This window comes from Mobula hypostoma, chromosome 22, assembly GCF_963921235.1.
Source record: "Mobula hypostoma chromosome 22, sMobHyp1.1, whole genome shotgun sequence".
NCBI lineage: Eukaryota > Metazoa > Chordata > Chondrichthyes > Myliobatiformes > Myliobatidae > Mobula > Mobula hypostoma.
In genome coordinates, this window is record NC_086118.1 from 17,013,731 (window position 1) to 17,038,634 (window position 24,904).

At 40.0% G+C, this 24,904-nt stretch overlaps 1 protein-coding gene across 3 annotated transcripts in view; it reads right to left on the minus strand.

The window, feature by feature from the left end:
* Positions 1-24,904, minus strand: part of myocd (myocardin) — a 714,017-nt gene that overhangs the window by 513,763 nt on the left and 175,350 nt on the right. The gene's annotated exons all lie outside the window — the stretch shown is intronic.

Here is a 24,904-nt window from a genome sequence, read left to right on the forward strand (position 1 = left end):
ATAACTTTTCACCACCCTTCTTCATCAAAAATCTTCCTGCCTCTGCATGCAAAAATATTCATGGACTCTGCTTCTACTACCCTTGGTGAACGAGTCACTCAGAAAAATAACATGCCTCATCCTGGTTTGATATGGATGAACTATCTAGGTTTGCCCTTTGCCCACAAGAAGGAATATCCCCTTCATGTTCACCCTGTCAAGGATCCAGAGGATGGAGCAGATTTCAATCAAATCCTCCCTCACTCTTACAAACTCCAGCCAATCCAAGCTTTCCTCAGACAACCTGCAGATTCCCTGCATCTGCCCAGAAAATCTTCTCTGAACTGCTTCTAAGACATTAACATCCTTCCTGAAGGAACAAGGAAAGTGGTCAGACATACTGAGTTATGAAGTTGGGTGCACTTTGCTAGCACAATTGTAGTGTCTGACTTGGACTGAAAAGGTATTTTTTACTTTGAAATCAGTGTTAAAAATTATGATTTAAAGCATATTTTCTCTGGGGGCACCGGAGAAACCCATGGGGAAGACATACAGACTTCTTACAGATTATGTCAGAATTGAACTCTCAACTCTGTGCCAAGAGCTGTACTAGTGTCACACAAATCAACACACTACCATAGAGCCCTTTGAAGAACAACAAAGAATTTGAAGGTATCAGCAATTACCTTGAATGTTGTAAAGAAAATGAAGATTTGGAGGATGCAGTCATCAAAAGCATTGTATGAAGACAGTCCATTATCTAGTTAATTGTCTGCAATTGTCTGCGCTGGCTTTGTTCATTTGCAAAATGACATAGCAGCGTACACTGGATGAATTCCTGCATCAATAACTATTCAGAACTAATACACAGTTTTGCAGTACTGTAGTACAGTGGTCCCCAAGGAAATGATATGATTTGGTGATATGAGTCAGCTGCACCTTTCCTCATTCCCTGTCACACCCACTGTTGAGCTTGAACGCACGCGAGGTCATTACCCATGCATCATCCATGTCAGCGCAGGAAGGAGATCAACTCCTCGAGCTTGCAAATGACGGCGGACTGAAAAGTATATCTGACATAACATCTCTGCCGGCATTCTGGATCAAAGTCAAGGCTAAATATCCTGAGATAGCCACGAAAGCATTGAAAACGTTGCTTCCATTTCCAACGTATCTCTGCAATGAATGCAACGAAAACTAAATTGCGGAATAGTCTGGACATAAGGAATTCCCTTCGAGTACCGCTGTCTCCCATCACCCCTCGATGGTACCATGTTGTTGCAGGGAAACAAGCCCAGGGCTCCCACTAATTCAGCGATATTGGTGTGTTGCAATGATTTTATATGTCCATAAGGGGAAAATATGTGCTGTGTGTTTAATATCCAAACATTACTTAAAATGTTACGATGCTATTGACTTATAAGTGACTGATGTAACCATATAACATTACAGCACGGAAACAGGCCATCTCTGCCCTTTTAGTCCGTGCCGAACGCTACTCTCACCTAGTCCCACCGACCCGCACTCAGCCCATAACCCTCCATTCCTTTCCTGTCTATATACCTACCCAATTTTTCTTTAAATGATAATATTGAACCTGCCTCTACCACTTCTACTGGAAGTTCGTTCAACACTTACTTCAAGCTCCCCTGATAATTGACTTATCACTATATTCATGCGAGGAAAATATGCGGTGTGTTTAATATTAAATTAGTTAGATAAACCCTTTTAGAAATGAAATTGAGTGTATTAGCCACTTATCATCTATATTCCAGTCGAGATTAACACCCTCCCGAACAGAATCGCCAAAAACGATTTGTAGAAAAAACTGGCACGTACACACATGCCCAAGTCACGCATGCGCACACAGGTGCCCGCGCAAGGCTTCACAGTCATGGTAGTCTTTCTCGGGGTAAACACAACATATTTGACTGCTCCCCTTGTCCGTTGGCAACTCTACCCACACCCCCAAACGGGTCGGCCGGTCCGCAAGAATATTGTCAATAATAAACCAGTCCGCGGTGCAAAAAAGGTTGGGGACCCCTGCTGTAGTAGTATGGGTAGTGTTTAATTTGTTCTGTATCTCATTTACATAAATAATTTGTTACTCAGTTAAATGGCAGTTTGTCTTTTTTATGCCTTTTTTAACCATTTCTATGAAACACTGGCTAACTGGGCCAGCTGCTTAATTGCACTGAAAGGAACTGTTCCCAATGTGTTCCAATTAACCAGAATTCACTGTATCCAATATTACTGTCAATGAAATTTTACTCCTTTGTAGGACCAGGCAAATCGCATGGAACAATTGGGTTCTTATTCTAAAATAATCCAAGAAATACTACCTTGCTTAAAATGAGGTTTCGATTAGTTGTTCATTAAATACTAGATGGGAGTTAAGAAAGATTAAAAGATGAATTTCACTTATGTTTATAAAAATGCCCTGATTGGATCCAGATTAAAGTGAAGCTTCAGACCCAAAGTCGAACCAATTACCGGCAGCTGTAATGCCAAATACATTGTCTTGGACCTTACACTGCTCTGAATAAGTACTAGAACAGGTGATGACTCAGCCTGACCCTCCCCTAGCCCTAGTTTCAGTCAAAGGGGCACATTTTCAGTATCTGATCCAGACTCAATCTCTGAGAATAATCAGGCTGCACCTCCCTTTACTCCCCTTCTCAGTCTCTTGCTCTCACCCATTCTGTTTCCCATGTTTCACTTTTTCGAAACTCATTTGCCCATTATCATCTCATGAGTGCCACTCAACCTTAAGTACTATGAAATTTGACATAACTCTCATTATGTCTGATAGTTATGCATTCTCTGCACAGAAATATCACAACGTAACCATGGCAAAGCAGACTCAGCTTCTAGGAGTATAAAGGGAGAAAAGTTGTGTGTCACCACCTCATATTTCATGTGGTAATGAAACACGGTATCAGAATGATTACTCAGAACTGATGTGTCATCACAGAGGTTTCAATCCTTGTGGAGTGCAATTCTCAAACTATTCTTCTCAGTGACCGGCCAGGAACCAAATGCCAGTGACAGTTCTGCCTTACTGTTGGTGGCACTGTGTCACAATAGTTCACATTACTACCTCACAAAGCCAGGGTCCTGGATTCAATCCTGACCTTAGCTGTAGTATGTGTGGGATTCATCTGCTCTCAATGTGACAGCATCAGTTTCTGCTGATGCTTCAGCCACCTCCTCTACCCAAAGACAGGGTGGAGTGTTAATGTGCTGCTGTTGGATCTTGGTAATTTTCAATCTCTAGGTTCTTTTAGGAGTTCAAGCATGAGTGAGAAACTTTGGTTCTTCATGATTATTTATTTTGAAGTTTAAACAAAGGAAAAGTACTAAGCAAACAAGAGAATGGTGATAAATAAAGCAGGTGAAACACACGAGAAAAGAGATTAAAGATGGTGGTTTTGGAAAAATCTATCACCTTTACAGTTCGGGTAACAGAAATTCCTTAGGTAAGAAAATCCAATCAAAAAGCTACACAATTATAACACATGATAATGTGCTAACACTTAGCCAATTAAAAATGAAAAGGTGACAAACCATTATGCAACTGCTATCCTATGTTAAATGAACCACTACAAACTGTGAAAAAATACATGTGTATTAAAGATACAAATTGTTAAAAATGTTACGTCAGTAAGAAAGAAGCTATAATTAAAACTACAATTTTAGTCTTGCATTAAATCAACTAATATCTTATAAAGAGTACATAAAAATTATTCCAGCACTTTTATAATCACTTTTTGGTACTGGTAGGTGATTAAGGGATCAAAAGAGAGTTGATGAGCGGGCAAGAGAGAATAAGTTTAAGAGATATAGGAAAGTAAGTAGAAAGTGAGAGAGATAGATGGGGATGCTGGGCGCAGTGTACTGAATAACCTCCTCTCCGTTGGGTTTTAGATACACTGATGGGCCCTTTGTTAGCAGCCTTAATGAGCACAAAGATGTGCTTTCTCATCTTGCTTGTCTTTGAGCAGGTCACTGTGGCTGCCTCTCAGTCTACTTGAAAAGGAAAGGCCATCAAGCTTAGATGGAAAATACCTTATGGTTCAATGCAGCATAAACATTAAGTCAATGTATAAAGTTTTTGCACATCTAGCTGGTTAAAACTTCAGTGCAAGCTTGCAAAGTAACACAAAGCTGTGATAATTATGACAATCAGCTTAGTCTTTGCAGAAAGCAAGGCAAGAACTATGTAATTGTTTTACATTATAGATTTAAACTGTTAACCTACCATGGCTACACTCAGCATTTTGAGTTCATGGTTGACTTTAATCAGGAGCAAGATAGATCAGCTGGTGAGTGGAGTCGCAGCAACAAGCTTGCACTCAATGTCAGCAAGACTAAACAAATGATTGTGGACTTCAGAAAGGGGAAGGCAAGAGAACTCAAACCAATTGTAATCAAGGGATCAGAAATGAAAAAGATGAGCAGTTTCAAGTTCCTGCATGTCAACATCTCTGAGGGTCTATCCCGGGCCCTACATATTGATGCAATTACAAAGAAGGCATGACAGCAGCGATATCTCATTAAGAGTTTAAGTAGAATTGATATGTCACCAAAGACACTCACCAATTTCTATAGAGTTACCGTGGACAACATTTTAACTGGTTGCAACACCATCTGTTATGGAGGAGCCACTGCACACAGTTAAAAGCAGCAGAAAGTTGTAAACTCAGCCAGCTCCATAATGGGCACCAGCCTCTCCAGCAGCCAGAACACCTTCAAAAAGTGATGTGACAAAAAGGCAGCATCCGTCATGAGGGACTCCCATCACCCAGGATATGCCCTCTCCTCATTACTACCATCAAGGAGGTGGTACAGGAGCCAGAAGACTCACACTCATCATTTCAGGAACAGCTTCTTCCCCTCCGCCATCAGATTTCTGAATGGAAAATGAACCTGTGAACACTTCCTTGGTAATTTTTGCCCTTTCTTTTTGTATTACATATATCATTTTTTTTCTACAGTATATACTTCTTAGAGTTTTTATTACGATGCATTGCAATGTGCTCCCGCAGCAAAACAAAATAATTCATGACATGTGTAAAGCTGAATCTGATAATCATGCAGCTAATTACAAAATGATTGAGTGCTGCTGGCTCTTCAAATGTGATTAATGATGGGTAGCCAAATAAAACTGAGTTCCATTTCCAAAAATTATGGAATAAAAGGACAGTATAATATGTTTAATATATTTTTTGAAACTTTATAAAAATAAAAGATATGTCATATTATGTTGATGAAGTTTGGTTTCAAACTATTTTTCTGCAATTCAGCAAAGAAATAGCAGACATTTAAAATAATGAGATACATACAAATTTATTAAACCAAAATGAAGGAATGTGTCCCCTAAACCTTTTCAAATTTAATTAGTTTCCAGTTCACTGAGCAAAAACAGAATAACTCTGTAGCAAAATACAAGTAGCCAGAATTATGTACTACATTAACAACATTTTGTTTTATAAAGCAGATGAATCTGGGATATTTATGTGGATTGAGTAGATGGATTGCTGTTCTCAGTGGTGTGGTGGGTTTGCAAATAGCTTCATTATTAACAGTTCTGACCACAACACTATAATTGTTTTGCTATAATTTTAGCTACATGTATCTCTACTTTAACCTTCAATGCCTATTCTATACATTCAATAGCATATTTTAGAAGTACTGTCTAAATTTATCAAACATTCTTTAAGCTTTCCTGTTTTAACATTCAGCAAACTTACAAATTACCAACATCCCTTTCCACAGCATTGCCAGCCATCCCATCCAATCATTCATTGTACTTGCTTCACTACTCAAGATATCAGTTCAAACTATCTTAAATCCATGGTTTAGCAAAGAATATTTGAGGCTGGCAAATTAGGTTATGGACAGCATTCCTGGCACTTTCCAAGCCCTCTTCTTATTGTTACCATTAGGAAGGAGGTACCAAAGCCTGAAGGCACACACTCAGCGATTCAGGAACAGTTTTTTCCCCTCCGCCATCTGATTTCTAATTGGACATTGAACCCATGAACACTACCTCACTACTTTTTTTATTTCTGTTATTTTTTGCACTACATATTTTAACAACTATCTAATATATATCTATATTTAGAATAGCTCAGTTTTTCCTCTATATTTATTATGTATTTCATAAGTTAACAGATTTCACAACATATGCTGGTGATATTCAGCCTGATTCTGATTCTACTGCTGTCCACACCACTTCATTGCTTATCTTAGTTAAGGTTGTTCTCACTAATTTTCACTCCCTACTTCCATTACAATTGCTGTGTTTAATATCCTCTTCTATCCACTTTTATTTATCGAGATACCATGCAGAATTGGCCCTTCCAGCCCTTTGAAGCTCTCCACCCAACAATGCCATGATTTAACCCTATGACCAATTAATGTAGCAACCAGTACATCTTTGGACTGTAGGGAAGAAACCGGAGCACTTGGAGAAAACCCACATGGTCATGGGGAGAGCGTACAAACTCCTTACAGGAGCTGCGGAAGCTGAACCTGGGTTGGTCTGTACTGTGAAGCGTTGTGCTAACCGTACCACTCACAATATCACTTTATCTCTTAGTATCATATATCACGTTCTTCCTCAGACCCTGCTATACGCTCCATCTCCATGCAACATTTTCCCCTACAGCATCCTGTACTCAGAGGAGTAATGAAGACCATAAGACCATAAGACAAAGGAGCAGAAGTCAGCCATTCGGCCCATTGAGTCTGCTCCGTCATTCTATCATGAGCTGATCCAATCTCCCATTTAGTCCCACTCCCCTGCCTTCTCACCATAACCTTTGATGCCCTGGCTACTCAGATACCTATCAATCTCTGCCTTAAATACACCCAATGACTTGGCCTCCACTGCCACCCATGGCAACAAATTCCACAGATTCACCACCCTCTGGCTGAAAAAATTTCTTTGCATCTCTGTTCTGAATGGGCGCCCTTCAATCCTTAAGTTATGCCCTCTCGTACTAGACTCCCCCACCATGGGAAACAACTTTGCCACATCCATTCTGTCCATGCCTTTCAATATTCGAAAAGTGAATGAAGAGTGAACTGGGGGAATATATTAGTAAGGAGTGCAACTGGGTGAAATATTTTGGTTTTTATGCATTTAAGCGTGTCATAAAAACACAGTAATATCGTGCTAACAATATCTAGACAGTGGTTTGATTGGGTGATAAATGGGAGACAAGGCAGCAAATTGACACTGAAATCTGCTGAAAGGTGGTAATGATAAGAGGGCACTATAAAAAATGCGAAAGAATGGGAGAGTAAAAAAAATCACAAATAAAACAGCAGATTGCCTTGAACTATAGCTCAAATGGACAATGAAGAGGGCCAGTTGCAGGACTTGATGAAAGGAAAATAAACATAAACCAAAGGGAAACTGGGAGCTGCAAAGGTGCTGGCTTGTTTGTGAATTAAAACAGCTCTCACATATGGTAATACACAGGAGGAAATGAGAACAAGACAGATAAAACTGTAAATGACCCCTTTAAAATTAGTTAATTAATGCCTTTTCAAATGGAAACACAGATGGGTAAAAATATTTGTTTAAATCTTAGCTACACAGAAAATAAGAAGCTGACAATGTAGACAAAAAAATTGCCAATTTGCACTGAAGTGCCATCTGCTGGACAGATTAATCATTAAGAGTTGGACATGTTTACACAGACAAAAGGCAAAGTGCTGCTCTTCAGAAATCTGAAACGAAAACATAAAATCCTGCATAATTTCAGCATGTTTGGCTGTATAGGTGGAGACACAAACCAGTAATATTTCAAGGCAATGAGTTGTCAAACTATATTCTATAAAAATATCCAAAGTTTTCTAAACTCTGCACAAACAGAACTCTCCACAGAAACATCACTCTGTTTATGTGCAAAAGACGCTGCTTGACACAGACGATTGGGATGCTTTGCCTACTCAGCATCAGCTGATACTTACCATGAAATTCAGGAGCTTTAAATCTTCTAGTCCAGAAGATTTCCCTTTCAGAGTTCTTTTGAAGACCCTGACCTAGAGTTACAAGCTGACTACAGTTCTTTGTGGGAATGGGGTTTCAGTTGTTCGGTACGTCAAGGACTCGGCCTGAGACTTTGGCTGAACTTTGGAGGCCTAGGATCTTGGGGCTCTGGGGATGGGCAGATCAAGGGTCGGTGTCACGACAGGAGATCTGTGTGTCGTCAGGGGAGCCGGAATATCTACAGCTATGTACCTAGAGACCCAAGATCTTTGGGCACAGAGCTCGAAAAAAACGATGTAAAGCACTTTTAACATCCTAAATCAGCCAGTTGTTTGTTATGTCTCTCCTCTCGCTGTTAAATGGAGATACCTCTTTCTTCCTCATTAGGGACAGACAGAGAGTCTGTGGTATGTCGAATACCAGGTGAAACACAAAGCCTTTGGGGTAAATGTAAATCTGTGTCCTTGCTGTTGCTTTGCTCATGCTTGAATGCTCAGAGGTGGGTGTCGTTGCTTTTTTTTTATCAGTGGGGGGGATTGTTGCTCGCTGCCGCTTACGCGCAGGAGGGAGGGGGCTGGGGGAGGAACTTCGGGGTTCTAACATTTAACTGTCGTTCATTCTTTGGGGCACTCCTCTGTTTTCATCGATAGTTGTGAAGGAAAAGCATTTCAGGATGTATATTGTATACATTTCTCTGACATTAAATGTACTTTTGAACCTTTGATATGAGTGTCATCAAATAATTTTCATGAGGGCAATAAATCTAAAGTTAATATTATACTGTTGAACGGACATGTGGACATCCTTGTGAAGCCAGAAGTCTTTACCTTCCTCTTTGAGGTCCTCAGTTCTGCAGTTCATTTGGTTTCAGCAGGGTGAAAACATGCTTGCTTTGCCAGTTGAAATGACCCCTCAATTCAGAATACTCTACTTGTTATCTTTTTGGAGGCTAACTTGACCTTTAGGATGCCTTGGAAAGAAACAGGTGAAGAGGCAAAGCACAATGATCGGAGATTCCACTGCCTTCCCATCAAATGTCAGGTACATTTAAATACTAGGTTGAAATTGACATGTCAGTTATCATTGGCCTAAATGGCAAAGAAAGCCAAAGATAATAGCTTTAATGATTAGCTTTATTTGTCACATGTACATTGAAACATACAGTGAAATGTGTCATTTGCATCAAATCAGAACAGTGAGAATTGTGCTGGTGTCGCCATGATTTTGACGCCAACAAATCATGGCAACAATTTATTAACCCTAGCTGTACATCTTTGGGTAGTGCAAGAAAAGTGGAGCAAATGGGGAGGTGGCGGGGGGGAGCCCACAAGGTCCTGGGGAGGACGTACAAACAACTCAGAGACAGTGGCGGGAGTTGAACCCTGATCAGTAACCGCTGGAACTGCAAAGTGATGTGCTAACCGCTATGCTGCCAAGCTGCCCTTGGTACAGCAGTTGGGTTAATGCAGAGGTGTTGGCTAAAAACCATCTCATTCTTACTCCCAGTCCAATGAGAAATTAAAACAAGTGCATTAATTGTGGATTATTCTCTTGCCCTTCGATCCCAAATAAGTGAATAAAATTAATGTTAGGTTAAAGAGAAAAAGACCACAAGCAATAATCTGCACAAAGGAAAAGAAATTACATAATGTGATCACATAAAGGAGTCACATAAATAACAGCAATGCAAACTTACACGGGGAAATATATTTTAAAAGGCCGTTTAAGAGAAAGGGAAACCTTTAATCCGCTTGTACTAAAACTGAGAATTACAGTGCCTAAATTAACAAAAGAGTCAAAATGATGAAAACAACTTCTAACAAAGGCAACATATTGCCGATGATGTGAATGAGGACAAATCTTTCTCCTTGCTTTACAGGAAAACTGTCTATAATCATACATTAAATTCACAAACAGAGATGGAAGAAGCTCATAAATCAACTCTGAATTTTTCTTTGGCCTTCTTCTCCTCAAAGTAATATGAAAAATTGATGTCTTCAGGGCTAACTGATTATCCGCCCTTAGTTTGTGATTTTGAAAACTAGATTTTTTGTTTTAATTTATTATATATCCCAAATACAAATGAAAAGGTTTGCATAAGTTAAAAGTTAATCCATTAAGATATACAAAGCATTAGCACTGGAACCATAGATTCATTTAACTTGTTGCTAAGTGTCTGTTTCATAGAACATTAAATCCTCTACATTACATGAAAGACCTACTCTTCAGATACCACAAAGCAACAGAGAGCAAGATATAGAAGCAGGCATTAAATGTACGTAAACAACAGGAATTCTGCAGATGCTGGAAATTTAAGCAACATACATCAAAGTTGCTGGTGAACGCAGCAGGCCAAGCAGCATCTATAGGAAGAGGCGCAGTCGACGTTTCAGGCCGAGACCCTTCGTCAGGACTAACTGAAGGAAGAGTGAGTAAGGGATTTGAAAGCTGGAGGGGGAGGGGGAGGGGGAGATGCAAAATGATAGGAGAAGACAGGAGGGGGAGGGATAGAGCCGAGAGCTGGACAGGTGATAGGCAAAAGGGGATACGAGAGGATCATGGGACAGGAGGCCTAGGGAGAAAGACGGGGGGGGGTGACCCAGAGGATGGGCAAGAGGTATATTCAGAGGGACAGAGGGAGAAAAAGGTGAGTGAGAGAAAGAATGTGTGCATAAAAAGAAGTAACAGCTGGGGTACGAGGGGGAGGTGGGGCCTAGCGGAAGTTAGAGAAGTCAATGTTCATGCCATCAGGTTGGAGGCTACCCAGACGGAATATAAGGTGTTGTTCCTCCAACCTGAGTGTGGCTTCATCTCTACAGTAGAGGAGGCCGTGGATAGACATGTCAGAATGGGAATGGGATGTGGAATTAAAATGTGTGGCCACTGGGAGATCCTGCTTTCTCTGGCGGACAGAGCGTAGATGTTCAGCAAAGCGGTCTCCCAGTCTGCGTCGGGTCTCAGGCGAACACTCACCATGCTTGGCTTGCTCCCAGATTCTGTAATTAATGGGTAGAACGGAACCCAAACAACTAAAATCAGTCAGTCCCTTCAAAAACACTGAATGGCAGATGACCGATGTCTGCATGCCAGAGCAAATTCCCCATGTCCTGATGTGTTGGGACAGGGGAAGGTAGGAGAAAATTGGGCTGCAAAAACCAGGAGATTATCCCCATGTACACAATGTTCTTTCTTACCTAAGTAGTTTGGGTTGGGGGGTGGGGTAGGGTTGCTAAATGATAAACACATCAACTGAAAATCATTTGCCATCCGTGACTTTTCATGCCCTACGCTAAAGGGATATTTGCTTAAATCACTGTCAATTCAAGGTATTTTTCACTCACGTGTTTAACCTCACAGCTTATTTATGGCTGCAATATTTGTAAATGTTGGCTTTCTGCCATAACGAAAAATGTGTAAAGCAGGACAAGCACTGGAGAGAAATCCTCATTTTAAATTCAAGCTTGAAATAGTGGACAAGGTACAGTTAATGTGATAGTGGTACCAGGAGCTGAATCGTTCACTTTGTCTGGAAGCAACATTCCTGCTCATTATGGTGGATTTCAGATAGGCCTGAACACAACATTCCAGAAATTCACAACTATATTTTTAATTTCTCTGTCACCTGTCTTGTGAAATACATGAATTTCCAGACTTGTGAAGTGTAGCATACAAGTTGCAGTAATTTCTCAGCTAAAGAGAAATATAGCTCACAACTGCCTGTATAATAGTTATATCCTCAGTCAAAGTTTCATCTCACTTGCCTGCCGCATCTTCGCATTTCAAGTATTTGCCATTAAATGACTCATTATGTAAATGAAGGCTGGGTTATGAGAGAAAATAAATATACAATCACTGAGACTATAAACAGGTTATGCTGGAATGAAAAATACAAATGCATGTAATTAATCATGAGGAGAGATGAGCTGCCAAAGCAAATGTTTTCATTTCAGTGTAATTGCCGCAGTTTGCCAATCCGAAGTCATAATGAAGACTTGTAGTTTGTATTATGTGCAGTGATAAATTAGATGCAAGCAACTGATGCACTTAGTAACTCACCTGGAAAGTAATTGCATCATTTATGACATAATAAAGCCACTTATTGCGTTTAAGGGTTTTGCTAATATGCCAATCTGTGATCTACAAACTCCAGCTTGAAATTCCCTCTTACTCAAATAATTGTTGGTGGTCACTTTAACAGGATAATTTAGAATTAAGCAGGGCAGTGTACTATGATTAGAACCTCTGAAAAGAATTCTGTAACAAGTAGAACTGAGGGATATATTGCCAACTACCATTTACATGTTGTCAATGACAAAGAAATTGCACTTTGATGCTTTGAGAAACAAAGGAGGGAATATCTATTAAAACCCAGCTTTTAAAAAAACACTGATAGGTAAGTGTCTGCAAGGTTCCACCTCCAATAAGTGCACTCCAGTTTTGGAACATGTTCTTTAGTTTTATCAACATCTTCACAATATGCCCCCACAACCCCTGACAATAACACCAGTGAGATGTACATATAGCACCTTCTCCAACTAAAGATCCAATGTTTCCTATGTACAAATGATCACAATCAGATCAGCACAAAAATGGACATGTATAAAATTAATTATTTTTTAAAAATTTGCTACTGATTTTCACCACTGCTTGAAAAAGAAACTGTCCTGGAAATAAGTTTACTCCTTAAAATTAGTGCTTCAGTGACTGGACAGGGAGAAATACTTCTGCTCACGTGGCCTTAGACAGCATATGAAATTGTACGCAGATCTTATTACAATGATTTAATCAAGCTGCCAGCACAAGCTGGTTTCTGAAGGGCTGGTGTCCAAGCATTCCTGACAACAGTTAAAAGGAGAAAAGTCTCTGAAAGGATGTCAAACACTGACTCCAGTGAGGCGGAAATCTAGCCAGATTCTAGATTCTTTTAGCACCTAAAATGCCATGCCTGAGGCTCTCTCTCAAGAAATGTTTCATGGAATATTGTCCTTTCACTATTCTCCACCATCCATGGGAACTAAAGCAAGAAGTTTACCTTTCTGGTTGGCTGAAATAGCTCCAAAATAATCCACCACATCAGAATTACACAATTATTGTTCTCTTACTCTTTGCTGCTCACTAGTCCCCCCCCCTTCATTCTTCGCACATTCAGTGCACCCCACTCCATTTCTTTACATTCACAATTGCAATACTCAGTATTATACCATTTGATCAAGGTGGGCATATTCTCTGAATACACCTGCAGCACAATTTCAAACTAAATCTCGTCCATAACACACCACATCTGACACACTAAATTTTATCTTACACCAGACAACCCCAATAGGCGGACCGCGAGAACCAAATGTCTGGACCATTGGCACTTACGTGAATGCGCTTGTCATAACATATAAATAAAGTGCGTGCTGCTCTAATTTATTTTAACCTCATCCCACACTATACACTTGACCTACGTCCCCATAAGCACGAATTTGGGCCTTGTGGAAAACTAATTGGGGAACCCTGCCTTGCACCATCTGCTTAGATCTGCAGTGCAGCTTTATGCCTTTGGTTCTCTGAAGTGAGAATGCTGCGTAAAATGCCAAGCTGCTGAGTCACTTATTCCTAGTTCATGCCTAATGTGTCTACAGATCCAAAGGGCAAAACCAGAAAGAAGTTGGGTGACCTTTTCAGCCCACAATAATGGAAGTTGGATAGCTTCATCATGCCTCTCCACTAGACTACATAAACAGCTGCTTCCCTCCTGTGTGATCCCTACCATCAAAACACTTCCATAATTAAAACATAACCTTCTTTGGGAAAATTGTACTAAAATTCCTTTGTACATTCCCCAGCTTCTTTAGCAAGACAACTCACAAATGGAGATACAAAAAATAAACTGATATTATTGATCATTCTTTTAAACTTGTCTTATAGGAAAACAAAAGAAAAATTATACATTTGAATTTGTTTCAATTTAAAATAATGTTAAAAGTATCTGCACAACTGTAATGTGATTAGACTTTGCACAATTCAGCCATATTATTACATGCTTATCATAAAGTACTTGAAATGTCAAGTACAATATACTCCAAAGAACAAGTCTTTGATTATTCTTTCTATGTTAATAAATTAACTGCTAAAAGGGTACCAGACAAACAAAATGACCATCACTGTTACCTCAGAGATCAATTTTCTTTGTGGTTAAGAACAGAATAGATCATTACATACAGGACAAAAAAAATGTTATTGTCTGATTGCAAAAATTGCTCAACATTTTTCTCTTCTTCTTAAGAAGTAGTTTAAAGAGTGAATGATTTGGTATTAAAATTATCCTTCACAGGTCACGTAGATTTTAAAACAGTGATGAGGTAGATTTTAATCTCAACATTTAATTTTGTACTAGCAAAGTTAATATTGAAGTTTTCAAATGAAAATAACTGTAAGAGTACTCAATGCCATATAATTCCCTCCTTTTCTAAACAATTCTGTGTTTATTTATGCGGAAAGTGTTGTGTATTTAATATTTCAGTAATATTTGAGTAAAATTGAAAATATATTGTTTTATTAAGTATTCTTGTTCATTTAAATAATTCATTATGGGTTATATGTAAAAGTGCATAAATATCACACGTCATCATGCCACCATGTTATATATGCAGGCTTTGCTTAAAGTAAAAATGAAGTACACGAGTTATCCCCGGCTCTCCTGTATTCTTATTTCAATTAGTTTTGAAGTTAACAAAACAAAATAGAAAGCAGCTAAATATATCTAAATAATCAAGTTATCTTTTTGTAATTGAAATGAAGTCCATTGATAAACCCTAGGACTTGCTTCTTTATTCCAGTATCACAATATATCTACTTAGGTGTGTTGGTGTTGATCATCCTTCCAAACACAGAAAGAGATTTTTCATACAACAATAGAGACATTGAAAGTTTGGTTTAATACCTCCTCACAACAGATAGAAATATTAATTTAATTTCTGCAGTGTATCAGTAGCCAGAGAAATCCATAACAGCAATGAAAAGAGGCATCTATTTCCACATTCCTTTATCAGTGATACTCCTGAATAAAATCTTTTCAATGACTTTTGTTCTGAAGCAGACTCCACGGTGGATTCTATACTCCTTTCTTTCACATTTTTCTTCACTAATAAAAACAAGTTTATAATAATGAAGATGAGTGAAGTCTCAGAACTGGAGGACCTCTGGCCGAAGACATCTGCTTAAGTACAACAATCTCAACTTATCCAAAACACCAGGCAGTCACCACAGTTAAAATGTTCCATTGACTAATTTTAACTGAATCTCTAATGAAAGGAAACAAATATATGAGTTTCTCTCCAGTATCCTTCCAGAGGCTCTACTTCCTAAGGAAGCTAAAGCACGCTCTCCTCCCTCATCACCTACTGATCAACTTCTATCGGACAACTATAGAGAGCCTCCTGACGTATTGCTGTGCAGTGTGGTTTGCCAGCTGCACAGAACAGAACAGGAAGGACTTGCAGCGGGTGGTGAGGGTAGCAGAGCGGGTTATTGGCACAACATTACCCTCCCTCAGAGACATTTATACTGGCAGACTTCAAAAGAAGGCTACTTGTATTTCAAAGGATCCCACTCATCCTGGACATCACCTGTTTTCCCCTCTACCTTCTGGGAAGAGATACAGAGCATTAAGGACGAAAACAAAGAGACTCCTTAACAGCTTCTACCCACAAGCAGTGAAATGTATAACACTCCCTTCCCTTCTCCTGCCCCCCTCCTAAGACGGCGGCAGCTAAATGCATCACACTTCCAGGAATGGCAGGTGTGCAATAGTCCTACCCGCCCCCCTCCATATATTATTAATTTTGGACTGCACTCCTGAGATTTTAGAGTTTATTTTATGTATATATTCTTTGTCGTGCTACAAAACGTTGAGCTGCTAAACTGTGTCTTATTGCTCCACAACAATGACAATAAAGATATTCTTCTTCTTCTTTATTCTGTAATTCAATATTTTGCATTGTTTGAAAAATTAAATAGTATTTAATAGACCCTTTCTTGAATATTTTCAGAATTCCCAGCCAAACTAAAGGTCCATCCTTTCTTCCTTTCCTCTGCACACAGGTCCCTGACCTCCAGCATTTTCCGGTAAAATTCTACAGACCCAGACTTGTAAACATACAACTATGTATTAGGAAAATACACCTTCTCTATACCAATGCAGCTCTGTGGGGACAAAGATTCTGTTTAACCCTTTTTGCTAATACAATGATGGCTTGGAGATGGGGATTGGGAGGGGTGGGGCGGAGAGGGGTGGGAGTATGATTATACTATGGGTGCATCTCTTTCATAGGTATGAATTGTACATTAGGTACATTTGTTATGAACTGCACAAACCTCCTTTATACTAAGCTCTCTTTATTTAAAAAAATTAAAAATTAAGAAAAAATAGTATTTGTGTTTCTTTATCCATAATGGGGTAAAAATTAATTGTATCACTTTAAGAATGCAATATGCACATTGTTCATTTAGCACAAGCAGTCAAGGGTTAATTTTTTCCTTAATACTTCAAAAAGTGAGATAGATCAGCTGGTTGAATGCTGTCGCAACAACAATCTTGCACTTGATATCAATAAAACAAAGGAGTTGACGGTGGACTTCAGGAAGGGATAGTCAAGGGAACACACACATGTCCTCATCGAGGGATAAACAGTGGAAAGGGTGAGCAGTTTCAAGTTCCAAGTGTCAACATCTCCAAGGGTCTATCCTGGGTCCAACATATTGATGCAATTACAAAGAAGGCACGAAAGCGCCTATAGTTTATTAGGGGCTTGATGAAACTTGGTCTGTTAACAAACACTAAGAAATTTCTACAAGTTGTGCTGTAAGCAGCATTCTAACTGGTAGCATCATTGTCTGATAGGGAGGAGCAATCCACTGCACAGGATTGGAAAATGCTGCAAAACGTTGCAAACTCAGCCAGCTCCATCGTGGGCACTAGCCTCCCCAGCATCGAGGACATCTTCAAAAGGCCATGCCTCTTAAAGACAGCATTCATCGTTAATGACCCCCTGGAGATGCCCTCTTTCTGATTGCTACCATCAGGGATGAGGTACAGAGCCTGAAGACAAACACTCAATGTTTTAGGGACAGCTTCTTCTCCTCAGCCATCAGATTTTTGTATTGACAATGAACTCATGTACACTACTTCACTATTTTTTTTTTGCTTTCTTTCTGCAAAATCTTGTTCGGGCGTTTTTGGTGTTAGTACCTACAGAAAATAACTTCAGCCACCAATCTTCAAATCTGAATGTAAATTGTAAATTAAACTTAAAATGCAGATCCGAACAAGAGGTTCCTAAAAGCCTTGAATCACAGATGAGACAATGCTGATTAAAATTTGTTGAGATGCCTGTGGTGTGGGTGTGAAGCAGGAGGTGTGAAGTTTGTGTGTAGTTCAAAGAAAGCACTGTGGATGCATTGTAGATACGGAATTGTCCTTGGATCTTTAGTCATGAAGCATTGGGTCAGGCAGACCTTTCGCTCTGAAAGGGTCTCAGTATGATGCCTGCTGTATCTCATTTTGTCCAATAAAGAGACTACTTCATGTCTATCAGTACTTCCCTGTTGTGAGTTGTACACATGACAACACCACTTATTTCATTTTCATATATGTTTGTATTTTCTTAATGTAATTTATATATTTTTATTATGTATTGCACTTACTGCAGCCGCAAAACAACAAATGTAAGTGATAATAGACCTGGTTTTGATTCTGATTCTAATGTATGGAGCCATCAGGTCACTCTATTCTAACCGAAGCAATAAGAGTTAAACATATAAAAATACATTTATACAAGAAGTCACTCAAAGGCCATATTCCAAATGTTAAGCAAGTATGATGCTATGACATTCTTAAATACCAAAACAGAAAATAACAGAATGCTGACCACAGACAGAAGAGATTGCTAATCTGCAGAGAGACGAACTGTGTAGCACAGTCCACTTTGGATCAAGTTGAGAAAAGCAGTATTTCAATGCAGGAGTCAGTATCCTGCTTTGAAGTACTTTGAATCAGTTGGAATGTGATAAGCACATCTGGTTTGAGGAATAAAGCAAGTAATTTGTTTTTATACAAACTTTGCAACAGGCAAAAGAGTTGTAATCACGTACTCACAGTTTAATGCTAACAATCAAGTTTCATAAACATTTTTGGATTTAAAAGTTTGAATAAATCCTAATAAAATGTTAATGATTTGATTACAGAGAAGCTCTTCAGATTTCCTGCAGTAAATAAGGCGGCTTCAATGTTGAAAAATTTCACTCAGTAAAACGAAAATTCAGAAGTGATTTTGCAACAAACAACTAATATGTTCTCCAAAGCATCATTAACACATTGAGATAGCATGTCCTGCTTCTCCAATAGAAACTGGTAAGACGTGTTCAGTAAGTATTCCCTACAGGGCTCTTCTATATCAATAAACACAGTATACTCTATAAACAATCAGAAGGCATTGTATAAAGATCACAAATTCATTTTTTAATCCAGGCTGATTTTACCTAAAGATCTAAAGATGGGTATAAACTGCTTCTCGGCTAAAGAGGAGAAAATACACTGATGGGATGGGGGAGGCTAATATGGGGAAAGTTGGGGGGGGGGGGATGTCCAATAATGCTTTAGGGAGTCATTGGGATGAAAAACAAGGAGCTTCAAATGATGAAAATCTGGAATAAAAACACGAAGTACTGGTTGGATAGCATCTGTGGAATGAAACAGGGAAAAAGCTCTGGCCAGGTTTCATAATGTTAATAATGTTAATCGCCATGTGTTTTGCAGGTCAGAGATCAACATTTTCTACCACTTCTTTAGCTTAACACTTCGATCACTTTCTGAAGTACTGGCTTTGAGAAGCCTCTGCTCTTCATGACATGCCGAAACAATGAGTTTCATCTCTTTCTTGCTATTTCCCAGCTATGGACTTAATTGTCTGCCATGCATACCAATTAACCTCCCTGATATATAAAAGGAAATTCTCAGGATCTTGTGCTAACATTTCATCTGAACTGCTTGCAAGCCTTTCAGAGGACTGAGTGGTCAAGTTTCACAGCCATACATCACACGACTAAAGTTCTGAAATGGTGTAGAACTCATCGATTTTACCACCCTCCCTACTAATTTCCAGCCCATTCTCTGATTCCCTAAGAATATAATTGACATCGCAAACACGAGGAAATCTGCAAATGCTGGACATTCAAGCAACACACATCAAAGTTGCTGGTGAACGCAGCAGGCCAGGCAGCATCTCTAGGAAGAGGTACAGTTGACGTTTCGGGCCAAGACCCTTCATCAGGACTAACTGAAGGAAGAGCTAGTAAGAGATTTGAAAGTGGGAGGGGGAGGGAGCGATCCAAAATGATAGGAGAAGACAGGAGGGGGAGGGATGGAGCCAAGAGCTGCACAAGTGATTGGCAAAAGAGATATGAGAGGATCATGGGACAGGAGGCCCAGGGAGAAAGAAAAGGGGGAGGAGGGGAAAAACCCAGAGGATGGGCAAGGGGTATAGTGAGAGGGACAGAGGGAGAAAAAGGAGAGAGAGAAAAAGAAAAAGAATGTGTGTATATAAATAAGTAACGGATGGGGTACGAGGGGTAGGTGGGGCATTAGCGGAAGTTTGAGAAGTCAATGTTCATGCCATCAGGTTGGAGGCTACCCAGACGGAATATAAGGTGTTATTCCTCCAACCTGAGTGTGGCTTCATCTTTACAGTAGAGGAGGCCGTGGACAGACGTATCAGAATGGGAATGGGACGTGGAATTAAAATGTGTGGCCACTGGGAGATCCTGCTTTCTCTGGCGGACAGAGCGTAGGTGTTCAGCAAAACGGTCTCCCAGTCTGCGTCGGGTCTCGCCAATATATAGAAGGCCACATCGGGAGCACCAGACGCAGTATATCACACCAGCTGACTCACAGGTGAAGTGTCGTCTCACCTGGAAGGACTGTCTGGGGCCCTGAATGGTGGTAAGGGAGGAAGTGTAAGGGCATGTGTAGCACTTGTTCCACTTACAAGGATAAGTGCCGGGAGGGAGATCGGTGGGGAGGGATGGGGGGGGACGAATGGACAAGGGAGTCGCTGAGGAAGCGATCCCTGCGGAAAGCAGAGAGAGGGTGGAGGGAAAGATGTGCTTAGTGGTGGGATCCCGTTGGAGGTGGCGGAAGTTACGGAGAATAGTATGTTGGACCCGGAGGCTGGTGGGGTGGTAGGTGAGGACCAGGGGAACCCTATTCCTAGTGGGGTGGCAGGAGGATGGAGTGAGAGCAGATATGCGTGAAATGGGGGAGATGCGTTTGAGAGCAGAGTTGATGGTGGAGGAAGGGAAGCCCCTTTCTTTAAAAAAGGAGGACATTTCTCTCGTCCTGGAGTGAAAAGCCTCATCCCGAGAGCAGATGCGGCGGAGATGGAGGAATTGCGAGAAGGGGATGGCATTTTTGCAAGAGACAGGGTGAGAAGAGGAATAGTCCAGATAGCTGTGAGAGTCAGTAGGCTTATAGTAGACATCAGTAGATAAGCTGTCTCCAGAGATAGAGACAGAAAGATCTAGAAAGGGGAGGGAGGTGTCGGAAATGGACCAGGTAAACTTGAGGGCAGGGTGAAAGTTGGAGGCAAAGTTAATGAAGTCAACGAGCTCAGCATGCGTGCAGGAAAATGAAGTCAATAAGTTCAGCATGCGTGCAGGAAATGAAGTCAACGAGCTCAGCATGCATGCAGGGATGAAGTCAACGCGCTCAGCATGCGTGCAGGGATGAAGTCAACGAGCTCAGCATGCATGCAGGGATGAAGTCAACGAGCTCAGCATGCGTGCAGGATTATTGACATTTCTCTTTTCTAAAGCTATTTCTCTGTATCCATTTCAGGGGAGAAGCTATCCATGGACATTACTAAAACCCACTGAAACCTATGGTGAACTAGACTACACCTCCTCCCACCCTGTCTCTTTAAGATCTCTTTCTCCCAGTCTCTCCATTTCTGCGACATCTGCTCTGAGGCTGAGGCTTTCCACTCCAGGACATTTGAAATGTCCTCTAATAGTCAAGAAACATGACTCTCATTGCACTGTTCTTATAAAGCTTGTTTTTGTGCTGTTTTTGAGAAATCTTGCATCTCAGATATTGCTGTCAACCCAAACATACCCCTGCCCAGCGAGAGTAGAGGTAGCTCCCACAGTTTTCAATTTTTACCCCATTAGCCTCCTCATTCAGTACATCATCCCTCGGAATTTCAGTCAGCTGAAACAAGATTCCACTACGAGCCACATCTTCTCCTCCTCTCCCCGTTCTGACTTCTGCAGGTGCTATTCACACCATGACTCCACTGTCCACTCTCCTTGCCCATCCACATGTCCCTATGCCCTGGTATTTTGCCCATAATGGCAAGGAGTGGAACATTTGTTTTCGTATCTCCTCTTAAAAAGCCCTTCCAGGTGAAGCAAAAATTCACCTGCCCCTCCTCCAATCTCAGCCAGCAAACCCAATGCTGCTGATGTGGCCTCCTCCACATCAGCCTAACCAAGCACAAATTGGGCAACTGATTCACAGACCACTGGTGCTCTGTCTGCAATAGACATCTTGAGCCCTCATCTGCATACCATTTCAACTCCCTTTTCCATTCCCACTTTGAGCAGCGTATGCTCTGCCTTCCCCACTGCCAGGGTGAGGCACAACTCTAGCCAGTAGAATAACAGCTCATATTCTTCCAGCCAATGGTATGAACACGGAATTTTCCAATTTCAAGGAATCTTTACCTCTTGCTTCCTCCCCCAACTCTCCTTAATTTTGTCCCCTTTCCCAATGCCCCAGTGATGGTTATTCATTGTCTAGGGTGTGAGAAGCTTGTTGCTAACTTCAGCTTTCTATTACAGCATCATGACCTTTCCAAAGAGTCAGAGTTGTTTGTGACAGAGTTAACAAATATTCTTTCCCTAATTTCTTTTTGTAAACAAGAACTAGTCTTCAGTTCGTAATGTAAATTGAAAGCAGTCATCTCTTTGAAGTTAAAAGGACACCTGGGCTGGCTGCTAGGAGATGTGGTTTGCAAAGTAAAGTGACCATGAAGCTTCTTGTCTGCATTACCCAAACACAACAGGGCTATGTTATTTGCTCTACATTAAACCAGGAAACTACAGCAAAGTTATTTGTACCAGTGTCCTCAGAAACTTTTAGACCCTCTGTGTAAATTACTTTGTCCCAACAAAGATCTGGAAAACATCACATCCGAACAGTAAAAAAATATCAGAAAGCGTTGGAGATTGTTAGTATTGACAAGCAGACTGACAGAAAGGTGATGTGACAGAAAGGAGAATTAGAATTCATTCCTGAGCCTCAGTTTCTGCAATGAACAACTTTGTGATGTGTTCTTTTAGTTTGTAAGAATTGTACCTGTGTTTGGAAATCCTTTTGTCTAAATTTAACCCTATATCTTTAATAATAAAATAAACTGCATTTAAACTACTTTGTTAGCTGGAAGTATCTGCTCCTTGTAAGGGAGAGCTTCCCACCACTCAAGCAATGGATATCGGCTGCAAGACCTCACTACAGAGACTAGACAAGGAAGTAAGCTCATTCTTGAAGAGTAGGTTAATACAGCATAACCTCCTTATAGTGATGGTACCTTAGATATCCATACTGGATTGGACTTAAAAATCTTCTTTTGAATTTCAGGCTTTGCAGATAGGGAACCCAATACCATCACACCCCTATCACCTACTTTCATCCCCTTCCCTCTCTTAGTTCAATCAATTGTATTATTTATTTGTTTGGAGATACTGCGCAGAAAGGGGCCCTTCCAGCCCAACGAGCAACACCACCCATCAACCCAGCTATTTAACCCCACCCTAGTCACAGGACAAGTTACAATAACCAATTAACCTATTAACTGGCAGATCTGCTCATGGGAAATACATACAAACTCCTTACAGAGGATGCCGGAGTTGAACTTCAAACTCTGACACCCTGAGCTGTAAGAGTGTCACGTTTTGCGACCATGACACTATTACCACCAACTACCCCCATATTTTACCCACACTATGCCCTCCCCATTAAGTTCCATCTGTCCCTCACCTCGCCCCTAATGGCTCCTATTTTTACCAGCCTCATTTTTCAGATTTCAGCACCTCTTTCGGTTGCTACTTAATGCTCTCCAGCACTCTCCCCTCCCCCTCACCTTGCTCCAAGTGCCTCTTTCTTATTGTCTGTCTTCAGGAAGCTACCTGTATCTCCCAACTTTACCCCTCCCATTCCCCTAGCTGGCGTGAACTGCTCGTCATCCTTCATCCCCCACAGTTTCCCAGGCAGTTCTAGCCTCTTTCTCATCACTCTTCCTCTCTCTTTTATTCTGTCTATATTTCTTTCTCCACTCTTAATTCTGAACAGTTGACAACTCCTTCTTGCCCCATTCAATGCTTGACCCATTGAGTTCCTCCAACAAAGTATCTGATGCTCATATTTGGTATAATCCAGCCTTGATGGTGAAATGATCAAGCATGTTTTTCCATCTGGAACTTCTTTTCAGTTTCTGAAGTATGGATAAGATGGTACAGTAGTTCTAAAACTATTCCAAAGTAAATCCAACGGAGGAAAATGATGTGCAGATGTTAGGAAAGCAGATATTGTTATCGTTGTCATTTAAAACATCCAAACTAGATTCTTAATGTCAATATATCAGTCATTATATCTGTATTTGAACAAAGCAATGAACGTTAATGCAACAAAATAAGTGAGAACAGAGATTGTTTTAGAAAATTTACGTTAAGGGAGTAATTATGATACCAGTTGAACAATAGGTAACGGCATGAAGACATACATCTGATCATACACATTCTGCTAATGAAAGACCATAGCAAATGCTGTTTGATAAACTTCAATGAATACAATGTGAAGATGAAAGTTCAGCTGAAAATTTATTATTTGATTCCAAATCTTATTAATACCATTAATTTAAATCTTACTTATGCACATGCTCAGAGGTGACTCTTCCAGTGAGCAGAGATAATTCTGTGGAATTCTATTGTGAATCATGGCTGCATTTTACTCTCCATCCATTGCACTCCCTGATAAACTGAGGACTGGAAGCATAGCTTTATATTTCAAATTAATTTGGCTGATAATTAACCACCGACGGTGGTTTTCTTCCACAGCTCCAGGGACAAGACGTTTAAAATCATTTCTACAATACAATTTTATAAATCATGTTGTTGATTTTGTATTTGATAAATCTTAGAAGAATGTGGCATTGAAATTATTAGGGATAGGACAAATGTTGAAGGAAAAAGCCTGAACTTTAGAGTAAGAATAAAGCCAAAGCAATAGTGCTAACCATCATCAAAAAGTAAATTGGACAGCAAATTTCAGTGCACATACATAAGTAATTACAAACGTTTGTACATACAGAAATAGGAAACTGATGTCCATTTATCAATGAAATGTTAGGAATGATTATTTCAAATGTAAGTGCTATTTTAAACTTACAGCAACCTCAGGCATTGAAAGCTTTTTAAAAAAAATATATTCACTCATACTTTCAAATAATAACTGAATATATTTATATTATTCTTTTACACCTCTTTAATATGATCTTTATTCCTCCCTCATTTCAGTTTAAGCCCTGATTTTGCACTGAACTATAAATTCTAAGTTTTATTTCCTGATTGAGATACTGCGCATCTCAGCAAATGTTCCCAAAACTAACTGATTGACAAGATGCACTAATACCTTATCTTGTTCATAGAAATTCAATGGTTCAATTTAATATTAGAGAATGTTTACAGTATGCAACCTGAATTTCTTAGACATCCACAAAACAGAAAAAAAGCCCCAAATGAAGACTAACAGAAATGTTGGAACCCCAAATCCCCACTCCCCGCTCTCATATTCAAGATCTTATTTGAAGTGTGCTTCATGTT